Source organism: Sceloporus occidentalis, unplaced genomic scaffold (assembly GCF_023333645.1).
Source record: "Sceloporus occidentalis isolate IW3139 unplaced genomic scaffold, rSceOcc1.0.p SCAF_5, whole genome shotgun sequence".
NCBI lineage: Eukaryota > Metazoa > Chordata > Lepidosauria > Squamata > Phrynosomatidae > Sceloporus > Sceloporus occidentalis.
In genome coordinates this window covers 173,487,012-173,502,983 of record NW_028316985.1, presented here as the reverse complement: position 1 = coordinate 173,502,983, position 15,972 = coordinate 173,487,012, and positions in this window count along the sequence as shown.

The window sequence follows — 15,972 nt, the reverse complement described above, 5'->3', positions numbered from 1 at the left end:
TAGTGCAGAGTCCAATGTTCATCTGCCCCCTACCCTGAACCTGGAATGTGTCAACTGAGTGTGATTCATATGAAGCAAAAGAGATTATTTGAACAAAGGCTGGTTGTGCTAAGCTTATGTTTTCCATTGGAAAATATTAAAAAATACTTAATAGTGACCCTTACTTCATCAAACTAGCAGCTGCTTTCCTGGGTTTCAGAAAAGAGTCTTGTCCAACCCTACCTGGATATGCCAGGGATTGAGCCTACGGCCACTTGCATGCAAAGCCATGTGCTCTTGGAGAGTCTACTACTACAGGGTTCTTCTTGTATTCCCAATTTTTAAGGCTAAGGTACAGATACCAGAGACAGCAACTGGATCTCTTTCTCTTTTTCTGCAGCTGTTTCTCACATCAATCTAGTAATATGTGCATGGGGACATGTTTGCTACTCCTGAGCCAACCATTTTATCTAGGTGCATTTATGTGGGAAGGAACCAAATCTGTGTCCCACAAGTGAAGTCAATATACTGTGTTGGGCCTTCTTAACTGTGGCACCCCAACTATGGATTGTTTTTCCTGTAGGCCCGACTGGTGTTGACTCTGTTATAATTTAAGCACACAGTTAAAATTTTGCTGTTCACCAAAGACTTTGGGCTTCATTAATACAATCCAAAGACTGTTATAGATTTTTAAAATCTGTTTTTAATTCATTATATTGTTTAATAGAGCACAGCAATCTTACCGGATAAGGAACTCCAGGATATGGAGCATATGGCCCCTGGAAAGAGAAAAGGAGAAAATGTGTGGCAAAACTGATGAGTTACCAAGCTTTCTCACAATGCATACAGGGCCCATTTTTATCTTAAAGGGTCTGTTTAATTTGTTTTAATTTGATTGCAAGTTGCTCTGAGATCTCTTGATATAGGGCACAGTATAAATATTTTAATAGTATAAATAATAATACATTGGACTCTTGGTATCCACTAGGTTTTGGTTCCTGGACCCGCTGTGCATACCAAAATCCATGGATGCTCTAGTCTCACTACACTTTCACTGGTAAAATGGTGTCCCTTATATAAAATGGCAAACTCAAGGTTTGCTTTTTGGAATTAAAAAATATATATTTTCAAGCTTTGGCTGGTTGAATCCATGGATGCAGAATGTATGACTATGGAAGGCTGACTGTATGTCATTAACTTTTCTACATACTCTGCTTGGGGAGTTCTATCTTCTCTGGCTCTCCTTCCCTATACTCTTGCCATGCTTCTTTCATTCAGCAAATACAAATTGCCCAACTCTACTCATGCATGCAGATAAATATTGTGGGACCTAAGTTTTCCTCCTGGTCAAAATTGACAGAAATGTGGCTTAGTACAGAACAATGATTTTACCGGAAGAGGAGGATATCCAGGGAAAGCAGCCTAGAAGGAGGAAAGATGAGGGAAAGCAATTAATCTACTGAATTCTTAAAGCAGAGGTGTGTCAACTTGGTGAACAAAATAGGCAGATTACTAGCAATAGCAAGTACATTTCTATAACACTTATCAGTGCACTTAAGCACCCCCTAAGCAGTTTATAACTGTAAGCTAATTGCCCCCAACAATATGAGTACTCATTTTAGCAACCTTGGAAGGGTGCAAGCCTGAGTCAAGCTTGAGCCCCTGGCTGGGATTGAACTCGCAACCTTGCGGTTTGTGAGTGAGTGGCTGCAGCACAGGCATTTAACCACTGTGCCACTAGGGCTCTTTACTACACTGCAATGAGTCACCTGTCCATATAAATAGTGACTAAAAACGATTTCATTTCCTCCCACAAAGTTGCCAATAAACTGTGCTACATGCAGGTACAATTTGTGCCAGGGTTGGCTCCATGTTTCCTGACCTTTGGCTAAAAGGCTATTTGTGGGTCTTCATAATTATTTCTTGCCTCATCTACAAGTGACAAAAAGAAGAAAATGATCTTTGTCACGACTGGCTCAAGAAATTTTTCTGTCTGAAACAAAAGGGGAAAAAAAAAGAAAAGAAACAATGCCCTTTCTCCATTGAGGAGCTGACTAAATAGCCAGTTGAATGTGACCTCAAATGTATACTTTTGGCAAAGAGCTTTCCTTCCCCAAATATAGTAATGCAACTCTGGTGCAACTCAGGTTCTCAATCATATAGGGCACTAGTTCTCAAACTGTGGGGTGGAAACACCGGGAGGGGGTGCACAAGAGTGGCTCAAGGGGGATGCAAGACTTGGAGACCCTGATTCCTCCATCCGCCTCCTCTTACTCCACTTCCCAAAACTTTTCTGTCCCAGAGGAGAAGATAAAGGCAAGGAGGGTGCTTGGAGCCTTTGCCTGAGGGAGGAGGAGAAGGGGAAGAGCTATTTACTTATAAAATGTTAAAATAGGAATATGAATGAATGTGTGAATGAAAATATGCACACTAAGCAATTTAAAAAATAATTTGCTATGTCAAGTCAGGGGGGGGGGCATGGCAAAGTCTGAATGTAGATGTAAAGGGAATCACACATTTAAAAAGATTGAGAACACTGGTATATTGCTTGACTTTGCTTTTAGACCTCAGGTGATAAAAATGTTGTTCAGTAGAGAACAACAATCTTACCGGATTAGGAAATCCAGGATATGGAGGATATGGCCCCTGGAAAGAGAAAAGGAGAAAGGAGAAAAGGTGTGGTAAAACTGATGAGGTAAACCACTTCCCCACAATGCATAGAGGGCTTGTTTTGTAGAGCCAGTTTTGGAACTATCTTGAACACTATTTCCTCTTAGCATATACATTTTTAATTTAATGCATGAATGTATATCTTTGTTTATTTTAGAATCACACACAAAAATTTTTTAAAATGTCAATCTTACTGGGCAAGATTGCAATGATTTTTTTTTACATATTTTGATATTTTCTTTTGTTTGTATTTCTGGACCCCCTTTTGTGAATATTTCATGGTGGAGTGTTGTTGTTGTTGTGTGTGGTTTTTGTGCAAATTTTATTTACATTCCCAATGCAATCTATTATTCTAGCCCTAGGTTGAAATATATGTTCCTATGATATCAATTCTTTTTTTAAATTTACTTATGACAATAAACTGGAACAGAAAACAAAGAAATGACAAACCCAAAGCAAAGCAGTGGCATAGTCAACAAAGTGTCACGAATATTAATTTTAAATTTAGCTCCATCCAAACATGATTACACAATATCCTCTTAATGACATAATTGTATCAAAAAGACAAGAACCAAAATGTTTGTTGACAAAAGAAGAGACCAAAGTGTAGCAAACATTTTTTTTAAGTTTCTCTGTAACTGTTCAGACTTTACAAATTAGTTTCCCCCCACAAATGGTCCAACAAGTGTCAAAATGAAAGATCTTTCAGTGTTTTCCATATTTTCATTTCTAAATATGCAGACCACAGCAATATAGCAATAAGCTCTTTATGTGAAACATCAGGAATAAATATAAATATAAATGGCCACATAGCCTGAAAAAACCACAAAAAACTATAAATGCTGGTCTTGAAAGCTTTCGACTTCACAAACCTATATAATTTTGACAGTGAACCAAAACCAGTGTAACTTTTTACTAGCTATCACCTTCTTTTTCTTCTTCTTTTTAAAGAAATGATACTTAAATTCAGCATGATGGATTACTTAGTTGTAACAGAAAGAAAAGGTTAAAACCTCCTAGGAGCCCCACAGGAGAAAAGACCAATTATCTTTTAAATTCCACACACACTCTGCAGAAAAGGTGAGTCACTCATTACAAAGCACACACAAAACAGGTAGAAGAAGTTATCTCTTGGCAAGAAGAGATTCTCCAGATGTTAAGGTACCATCTTGAACAGAACACAGTTACGCAGTTCAAACTACGGTCAGCTGTACAGGTTAAAAGTTTGGTTAGAATAACACCATATATATAAATACACTTTATAAGGAGGTTTATATATAAGAGGGATGGGTTTTTGGAATTTAGGCAGGAGGAGAGGTAAATAGAAGCAAAGATAATGTATTTGTATTAGGCGGATGAGATAGGCTGCAAACCTCGAAGTACCCAACCAATGGCGAAATGAGGGAGGAAACATGCTGCTGGAAGAAGGGATTAAAAACTTGCTGCATCAAGTTTGGGGTGTGCCTACTTGTTTGGGACACCCCTTCCTGCAAGATTGTAACTAATAAACTGAATATTGCTGCTTCATTTGTTGTGCCCTGACTAAGTTGACTAGTTACTTGGTATTTAGAAAACTATACATCCCACATTTCCCCCTACAATCTAAAAACAAGAAATGACTTTGGTGAATTGGCTTACCGGGACTGGGGCACCACCAGTAGCATTCTAAACAGAAGGGACAATACTTAATCAATCGTACATACTTTCTAATATGGAGGGTACCTTATTTAAGTGATTCTGTGGCTTTCTTTTATATTGACTTTTTAAAATATCATACTGTGCCAGCCTTATTATGGTTGTGTTTGAGTGTGTACAGTGGGGCCCTTGGTATCTGCTGGGGTTTGGTCCCACAACCCATGCATATCAAAATCTGTGCATGCTCAAGACCCATTAAATATAATGGCATAGTAAAATGATGTCCCTTATATAAAAGGGCAAAATCAAGGTTTGCCTATGGGAATTTGCATACTTTTAAAGTATTTTCAAGCAGTGGATACTTGAATCCATGGATAAAAATCTGTGGATAAGGAGGGCTGACTGTATTATTTTGTTTTCTTTTGAGGCCCTTGAACCTCAATAATAAATACAAATTCATTTTTTGAAAATGTCATCTGTTTTTTTTTTAAAGTTAAGAAACGCTTAATAGTTTCTGGATTCCTCTTCAGATCTCACATTCCTTACTTTATCCAGGCATTAATCTTAAACATGTTATTGCTCTTCAATGGTTCAACAGGAACAAAGTTTGAACAAGGCAAAAATGGAATGAACGGATGATATAGACAGCAAACTGAATTTTTAATATAACAGAATGGTCTGCATTCCCTCCCCCTGAATAATCCAGTTTCAAGGTATAGGACTAAAAACTTGTGGGGGGGGGGGGAAGACACACAGAAAACTGCCTTATAGTGGGGTCAGCCTATTTTCTATGTACTCCACTATTGTCTATGCTGAGTGGCAGCATCTTTCTGGGGCCTCAAAAAAGATGGTTTTCCCCTTCTTGACCATTTCTATAACAAGAACTGGAAATAACCATCCATTAATCCAGTTGCAAGACTGGCTTTGGTGGTTCACGCTGATGGGACCTGGCCAAAAATATCTGTAGGGGCACAGTTGACGACCCTATTGCACCATCCAAATGACAATAGGCAGGCAGGCAATGTATGTCTTGGGAGAAGTGTGGAAGGAGAAGCTTGTCTCTGAATGATGGGAGTTTATGAACTGGGCCATAATACAATATCCCATCTTGCCCTATCCCTCCAAATACCATGTTTTTCTGTGCTGTAGTTCTCATATAGATTGAGCTTTTAAAATTACCTGAGCTGGATCATAGGGAATTGGAAGAGGTATCAACTGTAACAGAAACAAGATTGTGAAACAGCAATCGTAATTATTTTCAATTAATGCTTTCAATATTATCTCTGTTCCTGGTATCAGATGTTCTGTACAATAGAGATGGGAAATGAATGGAAGCTGCAAAAGGGACATTCCTTTGTTGTGTGCCTTCACATCGTTTCTGACTTATGGTGACCCTAAGGTGACCTTATCACGGGGTTTTCTTGGCAAGTTTCTTCAGAGGGGGTTTGCCACTGCCATCTTCTGGGGCTGAGAGAATGTAACTTGCCCAAGGTCACCTAGTTGGTTTACATGGCCAAGCAGGGATTTCTCCAAAGCCAGAGTCCAATAATCAAACCATTATGCCACATTCGCTCCTACACTGCTCATCATCATTAAAATTACTTTTTTATTTGTACTACAGATTTGCCACAGAATATCACATTCTTATTTCGAATAGGAATGGGGATGTGTGACCATTTCACTTTCCCCTACAATCTATTTTTTTTAAACCTCATTTTTTTTGTAGATTTTTGGTAAACTAATCAAAAAGAAAATAAGTAAAAAAAAATCTATGGCATCTAAATGTGATAGATACAATTATTGCAAGCTTGGGAAGACCACCATGGTGTTGAAGATGAGGAATCTCTCAGTATTTTTTTCTTTTTTTGCAATCCTAATTACACACCGACATGCTTGAATGATCAAGGATTCAACCCCTGACTGTTAAATGTTAAGCCAGAAGTGGGCAAGTGTGGTCCTCCAGATGTTTTTGGTCTGTAGCACCCATAATCCCCCACATACAGAATATGCCAGATATGGCTGATGGTTGCTACAGGCCAAAAACATCTGAGGTTTTCCATTCCCCAGCTAAGTGCTCAAAGCCTTGGAGCTGTTTCATTTATTCTCATATTCACATTAATTCTCATTAGTTGCTTGCCCTCTAGTGGCACCAATACTGAAACAGCTCATCCAACCTACAATGTGCACCTAAGGCCTCACTTACTACCCGAACGACCAGCAACGTTGGCTCTACTCCTTCCTATGTGAGTTGTGATTTCTATTTTCATAGTTCATCGGTGAGTTCTGGTATTAGCCCAAAATGCAAAAAAGGAAGGGAAACAAGGGCAAGAAGCATTCTTAGGTGAGGAACTTTAAACCAGTATTTCTTGCTCTGGCTGGTGGAAGTATTAGATGATTTCAGGAATTAAAGAATTAGTCACTGAGGAAGGCAGAGGTGTTGAAATGTGTCTGGCATTTCTTCAGGTTTTCCCTTATTTCTACCAATTGTCATCAAATGAGGATTGATTATACCAATTGTCATTAGTCTTCTTCTAATAGATTTATGCCAACATTTCCTTCATATGTTATATAGTATTGTGCCATTATTATTATTATTATTATTATTATTATTATTATTATGCTAGTGCATGGAGAGTCAGTGTGGCATAATGGTTTGAGTGTTGAGTTACGACTCTGAAGACCAGGATTTGATTCCCAGATTGGACACGAAACCCACTGAGTGACCCTGGGTAAGCCACATGCTCTCAGCCTCAGAGGAAGGCAATGGCAATCCTCCTCTGAACAAATCTTGCCCAGAAAACTCCATGAGAGGATTGTCTTAGGGTTGCCATAAGTCACAAATGACCTCAAGGCACACAACAGCAACAACAAATATATTTGTTACAGACCTTTGCATTTTCAGGTGAGTTCGTTATAAATTTTATCTTCTTTATTTATCCCCCCCCCCCCATAGTTTTGCTTACTTACTTCCTGACTGTATGGTATGTGCACTGTTAGTCCTGCAACTCAGTCCTATATTTACTTTATTATTGTCTTGTGTTTTATCAAGGAGTGAAATAGCCATGTATGAGCAGGAGGATGATCGTCTGTTTCAGTAAATGGGGACCAAATTCAACTGAGGGAAAGAAGGCAGTACTTGTCCGAAAGGTAGACTTTTGTGTTACTCCTCTCTCTTAATGTCACACTGGGCTTACCTGTGGAGGTGGCTGTGGGATATTTGGCTGAGGAAATAGCTGAGGAACATTTGCCCATGGTGGTTGCTGAGGAAACATGGGAGGAAGAAAAGGAGGACGACGACGCTGTGGAAGCAGAAAGAAATGTTATTCTTACACATCTAAATTAAACCAGTTAGGTGAAGAGTTGCAAGAGAAATAAAGCTGTGAAGCAGGATGGAACCAGGTTGAATGTGCTCATCTTACATTCAAAGTAGAGTGACAAAATGCTCTCAATGTAAGCCTTCTTTTAAAGAATGAATGATGAGCCTCAGATCCTGGGACTACTATCTTGGAGTCCCAACATGGCCCGCTGGGCTTTCCCAGATGGTCACATCCATTTCCCAAACAACAAACAAACAACAACAATGCTTATTTCATGGATCGAGGTGGGGGACAACAACCATTAACAGGACACCAACCATTATGCCATGTTAGGTGGCTTCCCAATGTCTTTGAAATCCTCCACCCTAGTTTCAAAGGATCAATTGGTCGCAAGAAGAGTTTTAAGTTCAAGTATCCTGACATTTTTGGTGTCACGTTTTTGACTGGCCACCCCTGGCATGCAGCCCCTGAAAACTTATTTGAAACTGAATTTGACCCTCATATGGAAATAGGTTTTCTATATGTGCTTTAAAAACCATTTATTACTTGAGCACAAAAACTTCCTTTTCTGGAGACTAGTTGTACACCAATTGTACACTGTCATCATCATCTTCGTCCTCCTCCTCTTCCTCCTCCTTTTCATTTCTATTTGCATTCTGGCTATTATATGAGTTGCCTCTTTATCAGCTCACTTTGAGGTGGTAATTATGACCTTCAGATCACCTTGACTGGTATGAGTGGCTCATGAGGACGGCTTTATAGCCTTCACTTTGTGGTCTGCCATTAAGAACCACACCTTTGGGAGGGACAATGGACAATACATTTTCAGGGGTGGCCTCTGGAATGTCTTCTACCAGGAAACAATTATTGCATCCTTGTATATGTTTAAGCTGATTTTTCAATTATTAATTAATTAATTAATTAATTTAGTGCTGTAGATTTGCACAGCGCTGTACATAAAACAATAAATATAAAAGAGTAAACCTGCCTATGGCCTACAATCTAAGAAATAATAGGATAATACATACAATACAGGAAATGATTCAATAAAACAGGCAACAAAAGAACATCAAATAGCAAGTGACAATCATGCAATGCCTGGGAACGCTTTCAAATATGTTCTGGTTGGTTTTATTATGATTTCAAGTAAACGTCTGCTATTATTTTTTTAATTTTGTACTATTGAATATATACATTTTCCTCAATTGTAGGAATTACCTTGGGAGGGTTATACTCTACAATAAAGATGGGAATTCTGTGGTCTTCAAGAGGTTATTGGACTGTGAGACCCAGCAGCTGTAGCCAGCACAACCAGTGAAGAATGCTGGGTCACCATCTGGAGGGCCACATGATTCCCACACTTGGCTTAAAAGGATACAAACATTTTAAAAGATGGATAAATATATTTATGATCTCCTGGAAAGATTTTCCAGAAATGAAAAAACTTTCCTGGAATGTGTGGATGCCAAATAGTTTCTACCATGCTGAATTTCCAAGACAGAGATGGCTTACCTCCTCACTGGAGCTTGCTGACCTCTGTCAAATGGGGAAAAAATAGTGTTAGAACACTGTGAAACATGCATGGATTCTGTGAGAAGATACTGTATTACTGTAAACTCAAGAATTTCTGCTTGTTTGATCCCTCATTGCTTCCCCATTGCTTCTGTTGTTTCCAGTAGTAATTCTAGTTCATTAGTTCACTTCACAACTGTAGCAACTGGTGACCACCATGTGAGTAGCATGGTAAATCTCCCCCAGACTTTAGTCCAAACTTTAAAGGCACTATCCAAAGTGCTGAACCTATTGGGGCTCTTGGGTTCAGCACCTCAAATATCTCCTTTACAGTTTTAACTTGAAACCAAGGTTGGTGTCACTATCCCAGGTACATGGAAGCCACCAGTGATTACTCAGGCTGCTGTGTGAACCACTGTGAGAGTCAAGACAATGGTAAAACTTGCCTTAACATATGCAAGGATGTGTAGGTCTTTGACGCCAGCTCTGCAGAGTTTCCACTTTTGGAAGAGAAATGGATTGTCTCAATTTAGAGGATTTGGCTTGGGCCTGGGCCTAACTGAGGCAAGGTAGGCCAAAAGGCAGGATAAGAAACAATGGTTTGTGTTACTCCTCCTGTTGCTACAGTCTTCCGTGTCATTGTCTTCTACCCTTGGTCTTTGTGATTTTGCAATAAATGCCATGTCAGAACCAAAAAGAGGGCTGATTCAAGACAATATGAGAAATTGGGATCACCCAAATCAATACCAAAACAAAGCAAATTCTTTAGGCAGAATTTCCCTCCGTATCTGGGCTGACAAAAAAGGAAATAGAAACCATAACAAACACCACCATGAACAATGTGTTGTCTTTTCATTGCCTCCCAAATCTTACTTCACTTCAGTAACAATTGGTCTTAATTGTACATCAGGGTTTCCCAGCAAAATGCACAGTTATATATTTCAGTGCAGAATAGATTGTGTAACACAGGAAAAACACCAAGTATAAAGAAGCCCAAATTGCTCTGGCTACTTCTTTTGCATTGTCCTCTGTTATTTTTTGAAAAGTTAGTTTCTACATGGATTCATTGTATCTGAGAAATTATATTATCAAGATGCACTGTGAGACAAGTATGGATCACCCTCACACTTCTGCACATCTCCCTGTCCATACTACTTACACGAACTGGGACAGCAACTGCTATGCTCAGAATGCAGGAAAGAAGAACCAGCAGTTTCATGATGGTAGAGAAACCTAGAACAATATTGGTGAGAAACAGGTCATATCACATTTTTTCCAGCTTATTAAAGCTGGGCTCATAGTTTTAGAAGACATCCTCCATGCTGTTCCCTCGAAAGCTGAGAAAAGTTACTTTTCTGTATTGTAACAGCCAGAATTCTCCAGCTATCATGACACCAGCTAGGAGATCCTAGGAGTGGTGATCTAAAATAGCAACAACATTTTTACATTCTGGTTCCCACTTGAGGAATGAAATACATGTGTGGTTCAGTGATTCAACTACGACTCTAGACACCAGGGTTCAATTCTCCACTCAGCCACAGAAATCCACTGGGTGACTTTGGGCAAGTCACACACTCTCAGCCTCAGAAAGCCCCATGCTAGGTTCATCTTAGGGCTACCATAAGTAGGAAACAAGTTGGAATCAAATTGGAAACAACTTAAAGGCATGCAGCAACAACATCATACAGACAACATTTCAAGTAATCTGCTCAACAAGCATCATTTTTATAAGCCATAGAAATCTGAAGCTGATAAATAGCCTAACTTTTTTGTGCCTTTCCTTAGCTAAAAAGCGTACTACAGTACCACATTCAGCACTAACTACTTACTGTAAATTGCACCTGTGTCCTTTTCTTACCTTGGTTTTGCATCAAGGCCAGCTGAAGAAGAATCAAGGAGTCACTTTGATCCAATAAACTCTATGTGTGTAGCTAGTATTTATATACTTTCCTGATGATAAGGCTTTAGTACTCTTTTTTTAAAAAAAACACACCCACCCACAGGTCTTCATGATTCACAGTTTAGTTAATTCCTGTTGGATTAAGAGTTTTGGTTTTCCTAAGTGGTTTACCAGCAGAAATCCTTGGACTAAACTTTTCTCATGACAATATGTTTGCTATCACAGGAACAGCATATGACAGACAATGTATGGATTTTTGACCAAGACCACAAATGTCTAGAGCAGTGGTCTCCAAACTGTGGCCGTTAAGAGATTTTGGACTTCAGCTCCCAGAAGGCTCGGCCATGTTGGCCAATAGTCTGGGATTCTGGGACCTGAAGTCCAAAATCCCTTAAAGAGCACAACTTGAAGACCACTGGTCCAGCATGGAAGGTTATTTTTTAAGTTACTAATTTATTCCTGTGACCTGTTACAAAGTTCAAAGCTTAATTTGTTGCCAGTACACTTGGGGTTTCTGAAAGTGGAGGTGTTTTCAAGAAGATGGCTTCTGCTAATTTGAATAACCAGGAATATATTCACACTACAAGTGATAGTAGTATCATCAGTCTATTTTAACTGTTATGGCTGCATCCTATGGAATCCTGGGGTCTGTAATTTGGTGAGCCAACACTGCTTTCTGGCTGAGAATTCTAAACAGCTTTCCCTAAATTGCAAAACTGGCAGTTAAAGTGGAATCATAGCATTTTAATTGTGTGATGTGAAGGGTCTTAGGAAAGACCAAATGAAGAGAAATGAGTTCTCACACACAAGCCTTAATCTGTTTATATCTTTAAAACAGGAGTAGGTAACATTATAGGTCCAGGGGCCAATTATCTGCAGCTGGGGCCTTCAAAAATGAGGCCTTCTGCAGCTGGGGCCTTCAAACTTTCAAAAATGCCAAAGAAACAAACAAAAGTACTTCAAACGGAAAAAAAGCACAAGTGGGGGCCAGCGTGTCTTGTTTAAAAGAAATGTTTACTCCTGGAAGTTTTGAGGAGGAGCAATGCACATTTTATTTTTACAGAAAAAATGGTCAAGGGGGCCACCAACAGCCACAAAACAGGGTCACTCCAGGGCCACGCTTTGCCCATCTTTGCAAAGAACAGCTTGTATTGAACCAGGAGGGAAAATTAGAAACCACTGCAGATCCTCGTGCGTGCCACTCTTGAGTAGTGATTTAAGCACTGGACTCGAATGCTGGGAGACCAGGGTTTACACACACAAAAAAAGCAGAGAGGACTGCAGGGTCCTCACCAACTGTCAGCATTTTGCAAGAAGGCTGGGTAACTTTTGGACCATTTGCACCAATTCATATCGGTACTAATGAAGGAAGAATCCAGGTTTTGTTTTTCTTTGGTAAAGTTTTCTTTAGAAAAATGCAGAGTGCAGTCTCACATACACACAAGATTGCAATTCAAGCAGACACAGCATACAGAGCTAAACAAAATGGAAATATAGAAATGGGGTAGCAGTTTTTAGGGGTTTGCAGCGAGATTATGATGATCTGTCTGATTAGAACACAGGGGAAATCTGAAGTGTCTATGCAGCAGGTAGATCTTTTGGTTGGAATATCTACAGTATCTCACATCACTGCAATTCTTGATCTTGGTTTCCTTTATTCAGTTCTTTTTATAGAACTGAGTGCTTTATGTCTGCTTGGCACTATTGAGGACTAGAGTTTTCTTTACTTTTTCAGGAAAAAAAAGGTCATCTTTTTTGTACAGTAGATTCAGCCAAGGCAACAAAACATTGACACATAAATGGCATGGGTATGCAAAACTGAGGTGAATGATCCCAGTAGACCATGTAAAAAATTAAAGATATTCTCATTGCCGCTATGGCAGTAGTCAAATTTATGGCAGCACAAGGGTGGGTCCAGTCCCTAGTGCATTCTGGAGGTGTCCAATGGCCCACAGGGATTGTCTTCTCCTGCCACAGGCCTATAACTGAGGTACTGAAGACTAATCCAGCAGCTCCTTCCGGGTATGACCTGACAGAAAGGACTTCAGTGGTACAGTGGACCATAGCAAGTCTGCCAGATGGTTTCATGAATGATACTTTTGCTGATGCTGACAATAAAGTCATATTTCGAAATGTATAATACCTTATAGGGTTTTATTTATGTGGGTTCAAGAACTGGTACAGCAACATGCTTCTGAGAGCTTTTCAGCATTGAATTTTCATCATCTTTCAAATCTCAGTCTCATGAGAATTCAATACTCTTCAGTTTGGTGAATCTACTAAGATTAGGAGATAACCCTCAGTGTTTAGTCAGCATGCTCAAGAAAGCCCAGTTGTTGTAGGTTTCTTACCATTGGATTTCTGTGAAGGGCTGTCACTATGGGTTGTCTTGACCATATCTGTTAACTTCACCAACGGTTATCAAAAATGGTCAGGACAGTTCGTAGTGAGCATAACAGTCACAAAAGAGTTTTGCTACGAATGATGTTTTCTTGATGTCTTTCCAGGGGGGCTAAGACGGTTCAGGACACAGGGAAAGTATATTCAGAAATATTTGAGAAATATCAAAATGTGTGTCTTGACTGTTGGGAAACCTTAGGGACAACAATCCTTGACTGATGAAAAGCTTTATAGTTCAGGAGTTTTCTGTGCAAAATTTGTACATTTTGGGGGTTTTTGTGCAGAAAACAGCATGTTTGGACAATATGTTCTGGATAATATTTCTGTGCAGAAAATGCAGTTTCCTATAAGAAAAATATTGTTTTCTGTGCCAAAAGGGTGAGTTTTGAATAAACTCCCATGATTTTCTGAACAAAAAATATATATTTCTGTACATTATTTATTATTTCTGTGCGGAAAATGCTGTTTTCTATTAAATTTTGCACAAGGTCCAATTAGTCCAATGTATTAATTATATCTAGCCTTTCTCCAAACAAGGGAACTAAGGTGACTTAAAATAAGTTTTTTAGAAAAAATATTTATAGGCCAGGACTTGCTTGCTGATATCTGTGGAGTTATGATTGAGAGATTGGCCTGGATTCTACTGTTAGTTCCAATTAGAGCCAACTCACTGAATCAATGAGATTTACCTATTTGTTTGCTCACCATCACCAATCAACTACTGGTTCAATGGGTTTATGTTAATTAAGATCGCTGACTAAGGAGGAAGCTAAGAGGCAAAGCCATCCCACAGACTGGTTATAAGTACATCGGACCTTAAAAATGGACTGGCAATGGGCCCTTTGTCCTAATGGGACAGACTCTATTGATTTTGGCAGTAGCATTCATCACCAGTCTCTCAGTGTCTGATTCTGGTGCACATAGTTAGCAGCTAATAGCAGTGAAAATGAAATCCACAGCTGTACAATACTTTCATTAGGACCACTTTGGATTTTGATGCATGAACCAGCATGGTTACCTTTGTGTTTTATTTGACTTAAGTTAGTAATCATATCAGAACTGTTAATGGTTTAAGGCAGCTTTCTTTAAACTGGTAACCCCCATTATCACCTGTTATTAATGTCATTGGTAGTAATTTTCCATTATATTCATCATCCTTCTGTTCTGGAGCTCCATTGTGCAATCTATACAAGGAACCCTTGGTGAAAGATATGGGGAGAAACCATTTGCTGAGTTTCAAATAGTGGTGACCAGTGACTCCCATGTTGGTGGATGTGGGAAATCCACTTTGGATTTCAGCCTGAACTTTAAAGGAGTGGTCCAAAATCTATTCTGAAGATGGGGTTTAGCAATTTAGATAGCTCCTTTAAAGCTTAGACTCAAATCCAGAATGAGTTTGCTATCCCACTCAACTGGAAACCACCAGCTGTCAGAGGTTTCAAAATTACAAGTACAGCATTTATAAGTAAAGATAATGCTTGTAATGACTTAGCTCAAGAGACTAGCTAGGGATGGGTGTAGTTCAAACCTTTTCAGCATGGGATTCACTGATAGCTACCCATGAATAACATTAGAATGTTTCTCTAAGGAACACCTGAAACAATACACAGTAGACTGAAATGAATGAGATTAAGACTAATAAAGCTATCCCCACCCAGCTAATCTCACCAAATCTCTATCTATTTCCAGTGGTTGTTTGAATATATTCTTGGCCACATCCCAAGCAGAGCATGGAAAAGTTACAACTCTCTCTATCCCCAGTCTGCATGGCCAGTCACCATACTAGCTAAAGGGTTATGGAAATTGTAGCTACCAAAAGTAGCTTTTCCAAATTCTGACTCCAAATAGTCATGTCAGGATCCTTACAACCACAGTCTTCCAATTTTGACATGCTATAAAATGTATCCACATTACACAATGGAAACAGTCTTTTAACTGCAATGTCTCCATCCAATGAAATCCTGGGATTTATTGTTTTTTGAGGGGTTTAGATATCCTGCCCAGAGAGGACTCTAAGTTCCTCCTCAACAAACTGCAAGACCCAGAAGTCCCAAGGAGGGAATCATGGTAGTTAAACTGCACAGCCAATGGCCATCATGGCTAAAGGGTTGCAGGAACTGTAGCTACCAAAAGTAGCTTTTCCAAATTCTGACTCCAAATAGTCATGCCAGGATCCTTTCAGGTCTGGTATCAAAGTGTGAAAAGCACAGTCTTGATACCCCCATATTCTCAGTGATATTTTCCCCATTTCTTCCAAACAGACCCTAGGGTTATATAACACTTTTCTTATCCTTCAGACAGTACTTTCCCATGTAAAACCCATGAAAACTCCTGGGAGTGTTTGCACTGACATCACCAACCTCTGGCTTAGATAGTAATGCACCAAATCCACCAAAGTACTTAACAACTTATCAGATTGTTAGCCATCTGATATCCACGGCTGGCTAGGTTAAGTTGTTTTTTCAGGGGGGTAAAAGGTCACAAGAAGAGCATTATTCTTGCAAAATAATAAAATAATAAAAAAAAACCTTGTGCTCCAATTTGTAGTATGGACATTGA